Source organism: Lissotriton vulgaris, chromosome 5, assembly GCF_964263255.1.
Source record: "Lissotriton vulgaris chromosome 5, aLisVul1.2, whole genome shotgun sequence".
Taxonomy (NCBI): Eukaryota; Metazoa; Chordata; class Amphibia; order Caudata; family Salamandridae; genus Lissotriton; species Lissotriton vulgaris.
In genome coordinates this window covers 1,761,962,562-1,761,974,808 of record NC_141693.1, presented here as the reverse complement: position 1 = coordinate 1,761,974,808, position 12,247 = coordinate 1,761,962,562, and the positions used below count along the sequence as shown (strand labels likewise).

Below are 12,247 nucleotides of genomic sequence, written 5' to 3'. Positions count from 1 at the left end.
AACAGAAGCCATGGTTCCAGTAGGCGAACTACTGATTCTCGTCAATGAAGTCATGTGGGTGCATCCAAAAACACACATAATAGACAAATACAATGAAATAAATAGGAAAGGAGTTTAAAAAAATTGTTTTTTTTTTTTAAAAAGAGTCAGCTTATCTTTCAAAGAATTTTACAAATGACAACCTGGGGTCAGTCTGTGGGGCACTCCCCTTATTTTGGAAGGAAGAAGTGGTAAAACTAAAGATGCCAACAAAACAATATAATGAAGGTACACATTTGAGATTACTGAATTCGGTGATAAAACATTAATGGGCAGAAAAGAAGACTGAGTTTTAGGACTATTCGGTACTGAAGCAATACTCACTAAGACATGTTTTTTAGTGTCAGAAATTAAAAGGCAGTTATGCATAAACTTGTATGGGGGCCTTCAATGTAATCTCTGCATACAGAAGTTAGACATTTTTTTTTTTTTTTAGCAGAAGACAGAGAACACGTTAACATGTTTGACAAATAAAAGGACAAAGAAGGGAGATATTACTCCTTTTCTGAGCATTCTGTTCCGCAGGACGAACGAGGCCTTCCTCAGTTTTCAAATACTTTCAACTGCGGAAACCTGCCCCAAGAAAACATGATGTCCACGGGTCAGGGCTGGTCTGTCGTTTGTCGGGAACAGAACAAACAGTTGTGTGAAGGCAAGCAAGTTTTGATGCAAATATGTAATTCATTTCTCGGATAAGATGCACTCTAATAAATCTTTCATGTACACCTACTTTCTCCAATCACAAATGTAAGAAATCATCAGAATTGTTACAGGATTTACCTGGAGAAATTTGAGAGGCTGCAGTGCCGGGAGATTGGCCACTTACACACGTAAAAGTAATTAGCCCCCGACAAATAAAATGACAAAACGTAGGTCAGCTGACTGATGGGGACAATTGTGGAATACTATTCAACGTATAGCCATTTTCGAGGTTGCAGAAACAAATAGATATAAGTTTGAGCAGATGTGTTCCGGCTAGCCTGCAGTTTTAATGCACTGCAGTGACAAATGGTAGGGAAAACGCCCTTGCCATATAGAAAAAAAACTATTTTTATATATAATCATAGGTCTCCTACAATGCAGAATGCTATTATGTATATAAGAAAAGAAAAATAAATTATACGGGGCAACCCTGTATTCTTCGGAACCTGGTCTATTAGTTATCCAGACAATGGTTCTCTTGGAGGAAGCCTTCAGGCTATGCTTCCTTGGCCGCCCAAATATATCATACACCCATACAGAAACCTAACTTTATGATATATGCTCCACGGCACAGTGGTAGCGCATAGTGATGAGAGGGAAAAAAAAGTGTACCGGAGACATTTACAAAGGTAAAAACTGTGAACTGGTATGAAGTTTAAATTTTGAAAGGAAAATCAAACTTTGAGTACGTTTTATAACACAACATTGAATGCCAGTCAACAGGTGAGTATGTCAAGTTTCGACCCCTACAATTATTTCCCCAAAGTGTCTTTATCCGAGCAAATGTAGTAGCACCCTGGTGTATAAGGAAACTGCAAAAAAAATATTATATGGATGCATTCCACTATGTCAGGACACAGAGTATAAATCCATTTAAAGTTTCAACAGCCGCGGCCCGTGCAGGTAAGAGTGGTGGGGACAGGAGAAGTGGGGTGGGTGGAAATTTCGATGGAAGAGTACGAGGGGGAAAATAAATAATTAATTTTCCCTCATCCGAGCCCGCCGAAATCCCCCACCCAGCCCCACCGCCCCTCCTGCACGGGCCGCGGCTGAGTTAAAAAATATATATATTAAAATTAAATACAATTTAATTTAAGTGAATTAAAAATTTGAGCATGCCACTGTCTGAGAAATATTACAACTGTATTCCAGAGTACTTAAGATGTTCGTAAAGAATGGCAATCTCAAACTGATTAGGACAGAAATGTAGAGGGCTGAACATAGACAGTCTTACGCCAGGATGCGAGTTGAGTACACACTTCCAAAATGTGGTTGCTAATTGCTTTGTCGCACCAATGTTTGCAGGCTGCCTAAACAGTAAACTAGGTTTAATTCCTAGAAACATGGGAAAATGCTAGGAAAACCATATCTTCTACAACCATGAAGCTATGAAATGCTGTGGTCGAATTCGGAGAGTTTGAGTGGCTACATTCATCACTTGCTTAGAACATTTACATGAAGGACAACAAACCAGCTTTGAAAGGTATCTGGCCTCTGCGTCAACTGGGCAGATCAGTGGTGTTTCGACTAGGTATTCTGGACAAGGTTGCTTTGCCACTCTGTCTCTAAAGTAGCTCCCAAACTCAAAAATCTAGAGACAAAAATCGATGACACTTCAAGTATGATAATTATTTAATCCTAAGGGGAATCTAAAGTAGACATATGGGTAAACCTTGCTATATCTAGAACAGGATATATTCGCTGCAGAGCACTTACATCCTGGTGTATCACCAGCACTACTAAAAAGAAAATGATGCTGTTTAGTCACAAGTTGTTGCAAAGCTGCTAGAGATCCCAACAGCATTTGGAAGAAAAGGCATGTTAATACAAGTATGTGAAATGCATCTCCTGACCTCCTTCTCCTGAAGAGAATTTCATAGTGGGAACCCTAACCTCGGAAATGACCATCAAGACTTTTGTCAAACCAAAACGTTTCTGAGTGTACCAGATAATTGATGGCTGGGTGCACAACATCCAGAATGACAACTGTGGATTTTGTTTTCTTTAACTGAGGACTAAGATTGTAAGAGGCTTGAAGACCACAAGTCATTTAAAATTAATGTGTCTCCACATTGGTAACGGGTGCAAAGAATTTGTTGAGGAAAATATGGCCACATTTTCTCAAGATGAAAAATACCTTGACAGTGGCATTCAAACACGTTGTAAGCATTTGGTGGAACAGCCCAGAAGCCCTAAGTAAATCTGGCGCACTAAATGCAGCAATTGGGACATTTCTAGAAATGAGATTCCTTTGGATGACCACTGCGCTGTCAGTCACTCAAATTAATAACATCAAAATGATGCCCACCACCAATTATTAGTTGAGAACCTTGCAATTAATAATGCTAAAAATTGTCTCTGTGCTGCTGGATGAGACAAACATCTCTGTTTTTTTTATGTGGATGAGAGATCTCACTTTCCTCCAACAGATCCCGACATCTGATGTCAGGTGCGAGCAGCACATTCCCCCTTGTTTTATGGGCCATGCAGGCCTGCGTCTATAATCAGAAGAGCAAAAGTACAAACACCAGTACGAAAAACTTGAAAACTGGGACTAGATAGCCTACTGAAGGCTGGCGTGGAACAACGGGGAAGCTCTACAATTTTAGAGAGGATTGCGTCTGATCACGGACTCAGCTAAAGCAGTGTCCATGTGGCATCTGGCCAGAGTTTAGAAGATACACGGGAACCAAGAGGTCATCTAAGAAGAGGGGTTGGATAAAATTGTGCTCGGATTGGTACTGTTTATTGTTTGATAATGCAATGCACGGCCAGCATGTTCAATGAAGCCAACATCAGGGGTGGCTCACATTCGCAATGGATCAGTAGCGGGTAGCCTCAACTGTTTAAAAATGTTTTTTTTTTAATAGAGCGTCTTTGCAAGAATAGAAGAGGATGAGGGGAAGGCACTGCTAGTGCTGTGGCAGGCTTGAAGATGTGTCTCACAATACATTACATTATGTAGTCCCTGGCATTGTGTTAATCTATTAAAAGATGTAACAACATTTATCGTTCACAGTGGTACCGTGTGCATTTGAGCGGTCAAGAAAACATTTCTTTGTAATAATTAATGTAGGTAGCCTTATTATTATGCAGAGTTATATAATATTTGTAAAAATATTGTAATACTTATGCTGCTTTCACACGCAATCCCGAGGAAGTTATTTTTGTTCACCTACTTGCCTTTATTGCACATTTATGTTTTTTAAATGTTCTGCCATCTTATCCCATGTTGTACAATGCATATTTAGCCTATCTGTTCTAGAAAGCGTAGCTGGCACAACAAAGCGAGAACTGTATATTTAGACAAGTCAGACTTTTTGCAATACTTTGCTGTATCTCTTCCTCAAGGGTTTCTCACAGTCTTCCCATGCAAATAGCCCGACACCTGCCCGTTAGTGTCTATCCGAAATTTTTATTTGATCATGTTTTTTTCCCTCTGCTTATTGCGTTGAAAACAAGTGTATAAGTGTATTAATGTAGTCCTGAAATGTATACAATTTCAGCATTACAAGCTCCAGCCTATCACAGTGGAGGACTGGCAGTCGAAGTGGCCATTTGCACAAAAAATATTTGTGATGCTTACTGGCCATTCATGGAATAAAAATGTGTAAGACTTCTATGAGTTTTGCAGAGTGTCTGATTTCTTTCACAGAACCTGGTGCTTTCTGTGGTGGTAATCGTCTTCACTAGGACGTAGAGGAGGCTAAGAGCTAGATCGCATCCCACATGACGACAGGAGGTTGCAGAGGTAAGGGAGAGATTTCTCCAGGGGGACGTGGGTGGACCCTGTAAGCACATTGAAGTAAATTGAGAAGTCTGTTTATCATCTGTTGCTTTGCCAGTATTGTTTCTTGATGTCTATGAGGTGCTAAAGTGCACAGAAAATGCCATCTTGGTAGAAAACAAAGGAGTAATAGACTGTTTGGGTAGGTAGGAATGGGAAAAGTTATTTAGTAAAGGTGTACCTGCACTGGCTCCCCGTCAACAAGAGGATCACGTTCAGGATGTTCACCCACGCACACAAAGCACTCCACAACAGCGGCCCGAATACCTCAACAACCGCCTCTCGTTCTACACCCCCCACCCACCAGCTCTGTTCCGCCAGCCTCGCCCTCGCCACCGTCCCTCGTATCTGTAGAGCCACCACCGGAGGAAGATCATTCTCCTACCTGGCAGCCAAGACATGGAACTCCCTCCCCGCACACCTACGACTGACCCAGGACCATCTCACCTTCAGGAAACGCCTCAAGACCTGGCTCTTCGAGCAGTAGCAGCTCCCCCCCCCCCCCCCCCCCGCCCCCCTCCCTCCAGTACCTTGAGACCCTCATGGGTGAGTAGCGCGCTCTATAAATGTTAATGATTGATTGATTGATAGACAGTGGCACCTTGTAGCGCAGCAATTACGTCATTCCTCTCCAGAAATGACAAGCGGGCCCTATATAAGCGCTACCACTGCAAGCTGACGTCAGTTGCTTTATAGAATGTCCATGCCCCCAGACGTGGAGCCCCAAAACCAAACTGGTGTATCCAGTGTGCAGATTTCTAAACTTGGGATATATTAACTAACTAGAGTAAAACCACAGAATAGGAAGAGTGGGTGAGTCGGTGAAGAATTTTTGGCTAGCGCCTCTACCAGAAACAGAGTTACTGAATGTAAGTAACTTATTCTTCCGGCAGACGACTTCTAGCCTCAGATTCCTCACCCTCTAAATAGATACCAAATCAGTAGCTATTAGGTGGCGGGTCTATGAATGGCCTCAAACCAGAAAGTACTACAGGACTGAGCTTATAAAAGGCCCCTCTCGGTAAACCTGGCTTTTCAGATAATAGTGCTTTGTGAACATATGGAGGGATGTCTGTCTTAAGTCTAGGATAGGGACACCATGTGCCAACGCAGTGGCAGCAGCATTGGCTCAGGTACAGTTAGCCCACAGCCCTTCTAGGGGCTGCTTCTCTGCCTTCCTTTGTTTTGCACCAATGAATCACCACAAAGAGATGATAGCTCACTTGGTACTTTTTGGTATGATCTATGTAGGAGCTCAGAGCTTTCTCTTGGTTTCCAAGCGGTGGAGTCTCTCCTCCTCCTTAGATGAGCAAGAGAGCACATAATGACGTTGAAACCTGTGGCAGAAGGGATGCCCTAGTCTGCAGACCAGTTTGTCTGGGAAGAAGGTGGTGTATGGCGGATTAGCACAGAGTCTGGAGTTCACTCACATCCTGTGCCGAGGTAATGTCGATGAGGAACACAGTCTTGATGGTAAAAAGCTATTTTATTTGAGTGATGTCGCAAGAGCAGCAAAGAACATCTGTGGAGCAACTTGAATGTAGTGCTCATCAGATAAATAAGGACGAGATTGAAGCTGCATGGAGGCATCACAAAAGTATAAGGGGGAAACACATGCTGTAGCACTATCAAAAACTGCATCAGTATGCGTGACTTAAACAATGAGCGCTGAGTAGGCAACAGTAAAAAGGTAGAAATCAGCAGAAGATAACCCTTAATAGTGTTTAAAGTTAGACCATGCCAGGCAAGAGATGAAACAAAACAACACATCTGATAGTTTTGCCTGGTGGGGATCAATCTGGTGTGTTCCGCACCAAGCCACAGATTTGTACTAATGACAAGTAAATAGAGTCTTCGTCGAGGGATGTCTTGGCTGCCAAGAGGCCATCAACCACCTCGAGAAGAAGGTCGAAGGTGTTTAGCCGTTGCCACTCAATCTCTATGCATGAAGGTGGAGAGTGCAGAGGCCCAAGTGGAGTATCCGACCCTGTTGTTGCAACAGCAGATCCCCCCTGGAAGGCGAGCCTAATAAGAGGTCAGGTGCGCAAGCCCATGAGGTCTGAATTCTATACACTCTGTGCCCAATGCAGAGCCACTAGGATGACGTGGGCCCGGTTGGGCCTGATCTTCTTGAGAAATCTGAGCAGTAGTGATGTCAGAGGGAAGGCGGACAGGAGTCCTGAACTCCACTCGAGACAAAATGCATCTCAGAGCAAGAGACACCTTGGCAACTCCAGCGTGCAGAAGTGCTGACATTGTGGATTCTCTGCAGTGGCGAACAGAGTCCTCCCCAAAAGACTTTGCACCTCCTTCTGGATGGAGAGATCATCTGTGATACATGAGGCATTGAAGGCTGAGTTAGTCTGTTCAGGTATTCAAGGAGTCCGCCAGATTTTGAACCACCAGGAAAATGCCCTGACGCTCAGGGTCCACAAACCCCCTGCCCTGCTTGTTGCAATACTACTTGAGAAATGTGTGCACTTACAACTCTGCAAACACATTGAACACTTTCAGCTCCTTGACCATTGCTAGTCTTGATTCAGAACTGGTCATAGCACTTAAGTAGCTATGACATACATTGTAGATGATGCCTCAAGACTACTTGATCATAAAAAACCTTGCCTGCTTATACTCCTTGATCTCTCCTCTGCATTTGATAAAGTCAAACATGTCAACATGATAAACCTTTTTAAGAAAATTATGGGTTTATCTGGTCCCGTCCTAAAATGGTTTTCCTCCTTCCTTCATAATAGAGCTAAAAGAATCATGGTCAGTCAAACGCTGTCTGACATTACTCCAGCCCAATGGGAGTACCTCAAAAATCCACTATTTCCTACGTTTTTCAACTTGTTCATGGAGCAGCTTACTAAAATTATTATACACTCAAATATACAGTACCACATGAACGCGGATGACACGCAGTTATACATGAAAATGTCCTTGCTTGAAGATATCAAATCTCTTAACTCCATGCTACTGAAAACCCAGTAATGGTTAACTTGCAATACACTTATGCTCAAAACACTCGACTGAATTTCTCCCTATTGCCCCCTCCAATCACTCTACTTACATGGATGAATGGCTCAAACAGCTGACAGCACTTGACTGCGCCCCACATGTTGTTGATTCTACTAGATATCTAGACCTTATTTTAGACAAATACCTCAATATGAAAGAGTGCATCAGTTTAACTACCAGAATAGCTAATTACCATTTGAACATTCTAAGAAAAATAAAACCCTTATTATCTCTAGATGACTTTCAGTTAGCGATCCAATGCCTAGTCTCCCGCCTAGACTACGGGAGTGCCACTCTTGCAGGTCGACCCGAAAGAAGGCTAGCTCTGTTAAGGGCCACTCTAAACTCAGCTGCTAGGCTGATCACAGGATCCAAGAAATGAGACTACATTACACCGAACCTGAAATACCTCAAATGGCTCCTGTTTGAAAGCATGAATTCAGTTTAAGATTGCATGCATGGGGAGGAGTTACGTCAGCAAACAAGATGGCTGCTTAGGATCCCGGCTCCGCCGACCTCCGTAACCCGCCACAATATCCTGTACATTATCCTGATTTTACGCCTAGTCTCTGTGTGCATGAACTGTTCCGCACTCCGATGGTGAAATCCGGAAACTTTTATCGGCTTGTTTGACGAAGTTCCATCGAGTTGAAGTTTGTGCCCTACTCCAGCGGTGAAGCCGGGGCCTCGAGTACTTTCACAGCCGGGCTGCAGTGCAACAACATCGGCCGGGACACCCAGGCTGGGTCCGGTCAATCGGAGTGGAGGCTTTGTTTAAGCCCGAATTTGGCGGCGATCGTTTCTATTGCTCAGCATCGATGGAGGAGTGATTCTGCTTGCTGTTGGCTGCGGGTGGGGGTCCCCGTCCCGCGGAGCCGGTATTGGGCCCTCGGGGTTCGGGGTCTCTGGCCTGCGGCCTTAACCGGATATACCGTGGCTGCGAATAAAGACCGGTCACCCTCCGCATCTGCACGTTCGTGATCCTGTTTGTCCCCCCCGAGGTGCCAGATTCACCCGGGGAGGTGATTGTGATTGGTGTCGTGCACAAGACTATGGATCGAACGGTGCATGAGCCATCGCTGAGGTCAATACTGGCAGAAATTTGGGCGTTTCGCTCACATGTGGATATCTTCTTGAGCAAATTGGACATGCGCCTATCTGAGATGCTCCTGGTGGAACCGGACCCAGCCTTACTGTTGGAACAGGAATCTGCAGCCTTTCAAACCGCGGCCATTTTGACTCCGTGCGAGAACCCCGTGAGGAAACAAGTATTGGAACCATCGGATGGTGCCCTGGGAGACGGTGTTCCCGAGGATGTCATTGTATTGCCGAACCTTCCACCACAATCGACTTTGGAGATATCAAAAGGCGTTCCCCTCCCGGAGACTTTTGTTTGTGACTTTCCATTCATTTTGTGGTCATCTTCTCCTTTCTTGGTGACTCTACGACTCCTGTGCAGGATACATTTAGACTGTTCATCTAGGAGGGAGAGTTCTTCTGCGTCTGAAGTTCTTGTGGACTCACTGCCTGCGAGTCGCCATGGATTGACTCTTGATGACTCTCTTCTCCTTTATTACTTCTTTGTGTGCCTTTGGGTCTCGCCTGGGGGGGGGGTTGTGTGCTTGTTCGGAAGGGCCAAGGTAAAGATCAACTAGGACTGGAAGGGTTGGAGTGGCTTTTACAAGTGTTCGACCTGTAACTGTTTGATCTAAGAGGCTGGGCGGTGTATCACGGTACCCTCTAATTTCTTCCATAGTTTTGTCATACGTTTGTCTTTTAGTGATAGGGGGTGGCTGTTTCTGGCGGGGGGACTACAGGGGCTGGGAGCCCATATGGATAAGCCCTCCTCCACTCTTTTTCCTACCTTTAGGGTTTTAGTTATTAGGGGCGACAGGCACGCTGCTAGTGGGGTCAGGCTGTAGCCATTTTCAGGGGTGCAGGGTGGGGGGCTGTAAAGGGTTTTCTTATTTTGCCTTTTTTTATTTCTATGGCCTTTCTTTTCCTTCTCTTTCTTTCCTTAAAGAATCAGTATAGCTATGAATCATTCGGATTCTTATCGTGTGCTTGTATTTAGTGCTTATGCTTTAATGATATCCTGATTCTCGGGTGTGCAGGCCCTGAGAACTGGCACAACATTGAATGTATATTGTTTTGTCGCTTGTACTGATTTATATGCTTTGCCGCCAATGCTCCATTTTAGCGGTTATTACATGCATATCCTGTCTATTACCATGTCCCCCACATTCTTCTGTCTGGTTGTATGGCACCTGATCCTCTCTTATATAATATAAAATGGAACCTCTGTCTCATCCTGGAACCCAGTTGTGCATTCTAATACAAGTTTATCCTGAATCGCTGCCGGACCTCCGGGTTGTCGGCTGATGAGCTGTATCGTGTTGTGATATCGGCGGTCTTAATTTGTCTAGCGGCCGGCCCCCGCGGTTTTAGGCCCATGCTTGTATTTTTATTGAATGCTAAAATAAAGGTTTTTCAACAACAACAAAAAAAAGATTGCCTGCATGACCCATATGGATCTTCATCATAACACATCCGTCTACCTGGCAAAAAAAACTGAACTATCAGGTGGAAGTCACTATCTAATTCTCTTTTGTTGAAGCCACAGAAGTTCAACAAAAAGAAAACTTATAACTGCTCCTTTTCGGGTCTTACTCCTAGAATATGGAATGCAATTCTTACTGAAACTAGATTTAATCATTCAATTACCTCCTTCAAAAAAAGAATTAAAATTGTTGTGGCTGAATAGATGCCTTCAGCAGTAGTCCTAATTGCGTGAAGTTAGAGCTATCTTGCCTATATACATTTTGACTCCCCTAATACACAAATCGGCTTGTTTTCACTTTATATATTCTGTATCTTTCTGGTTTCTTTTTTTGTTCTTGATATTACAATCTATTTGCTATTTATACAACATACTGCTATTTGCTTTTCTAACTATTTATTGCGTACGTTCTTGATGTCTTAACTTATTTTGCTACTTGTACAGCGTTCAGATACCCAGACGGGTCATGTTCGCACTGTATAAAATTCTGAAATAAATGCATAAAAATAAATAAATAAATAATACCACATCAGTGGTGTTGACTTAACACCTGAACCAGTCTTCCCTTGAAGGAAGGAAGAAATGCTTTCAATGCCAGGCAAATCACTCTCAGTTCCAAAAGGTTGATGTGGAGCTGAAACTCTGGCGGAGAATAGAGTTCTCTGATCTCTATTTCTCCCAGATGGCTGCTCCAACCCAGAAGTGATGCACCTGTGACTACAGTAAGCTCTGGGTGGGGAAGGGAGAGGGATCTGCAGCTGATCCAATCGTGGTCCATGAGCCATCACTGCAGACATTTAGCAGTTTCCGCTGATATCTGGACCAGGTTGGCGCAATTTCCTGGATGCTGCACCCACTGGGACGTCAGGTCCCACTGTACAGCCCGCATATGCCACCCAGGATGCTGGAGGCCATCAGGCCTAGCAGCCTCAGAGTGGGTCTCACTGAAACCAAGATCAAGGCTGAAATATCTGAATTACAGCCTGAATATCCTGGACACGCTGTTTTGGAGGATAGGCCCAGAACCGCTCTGTATCCAGAACAGCTCTGATGAAAAGGAGCGTCTGAGCGGGAGTCAGGTGTGACTTCATTGTACTGATAGTGAACTTCAGCGAATGTAGGTGGTCAGCCGTAGTCTGGAGGTGGGAGACAACTGCCTGGGGAGAGATCGCCTGCAATAGCCAGTTATCGAGGTAGGAAAGACTGTAACTTATGACAACTGCAGATGTGCTGAAACCACCATCATCACCTTAGTGAACGCCTGAGGGGAGCTGGTAAGGCCAAAATTGAGCAGAGCAAACGGATGATGGTCTTGGACTACCATGAACAGTAGGTTAAGCCTGTGGGCAGGCAGAATAGGGATATGGAAGTAGGCGTCCTGCAAGTCCAACACTACCATCTGGTCTCCAGGGTCAAGTGAAGACAGAACTGGAGCCACAGTGAACATCTTGAATTTTTTATTTTTCAAGAAGTAGTTAAGTGGGCATAGGTCAAGGATAGGCCTGCATCCTTTTTCGGCAGCAAAAAGTAGCGGGAATAACCACTATGACTTACTTCTGATGGCAGCACCTTCTAGATGGTTCCTTTAGCTGGAAGAGCCAGCACTTCCGGTCGCAAGAGCTAAAGGTGGTCCTCTGTCAGCTGTTCGGGGATGGTGGCGGGGTCTACTAGAAGGGTATGGTGCAGCCCCACTGGACAATCTGAAGCACCCATTTGTCTGAAGTGGTCTCCTACCACTGGGGCAGATGGTGCAGAATCCTGCCAGCAACTGGCTTACCTTGAGGTTTGTGGGAGCTAACTCTGTTGCCACAGAAGGACTGAGGTGCATTCTGGCAATTTAACAGAGTTAAAAGGACACGGCGGATAGCCACTACCATAACCAGAAAAGGAACAGAAGGTGGAATAGGGCTGTCGAAGGGCCATAGTGTGCCCCACTAACCCAGCAGTGGCCCTATTCTCCTTGAAGCAGTCAAGTGCTGAATCCACCTTGCCGCCAAAGAGGCGAGTGTCGTCAAAGTACATGTCCATAAAGGATGCCTAGATATCCCCGAAAAGCTAGTTACCAGTCAGGCATGATGTTGTATCCAAACCTACATCTGATGTGTGAACTTTGCTGCATCTCTCTAATCAGCAATAGCTTG

The 12,247-nt window shown here is 44.4% G+C and overlaps 1 protein-coding gene across 11 annotated transcripts in view; it reads right to left on the bottom strand.

Annotated features, from left to right (window-relative positions):
- Positions 1-12,247, bottom strand: part of BRCA1 (BRCA1 DNA repair associated) — a 510,976-nt gene that overhangs the window by 61,301 nt on the left and 437,428 nt on the right. The window lies entirely within an intron of this gene.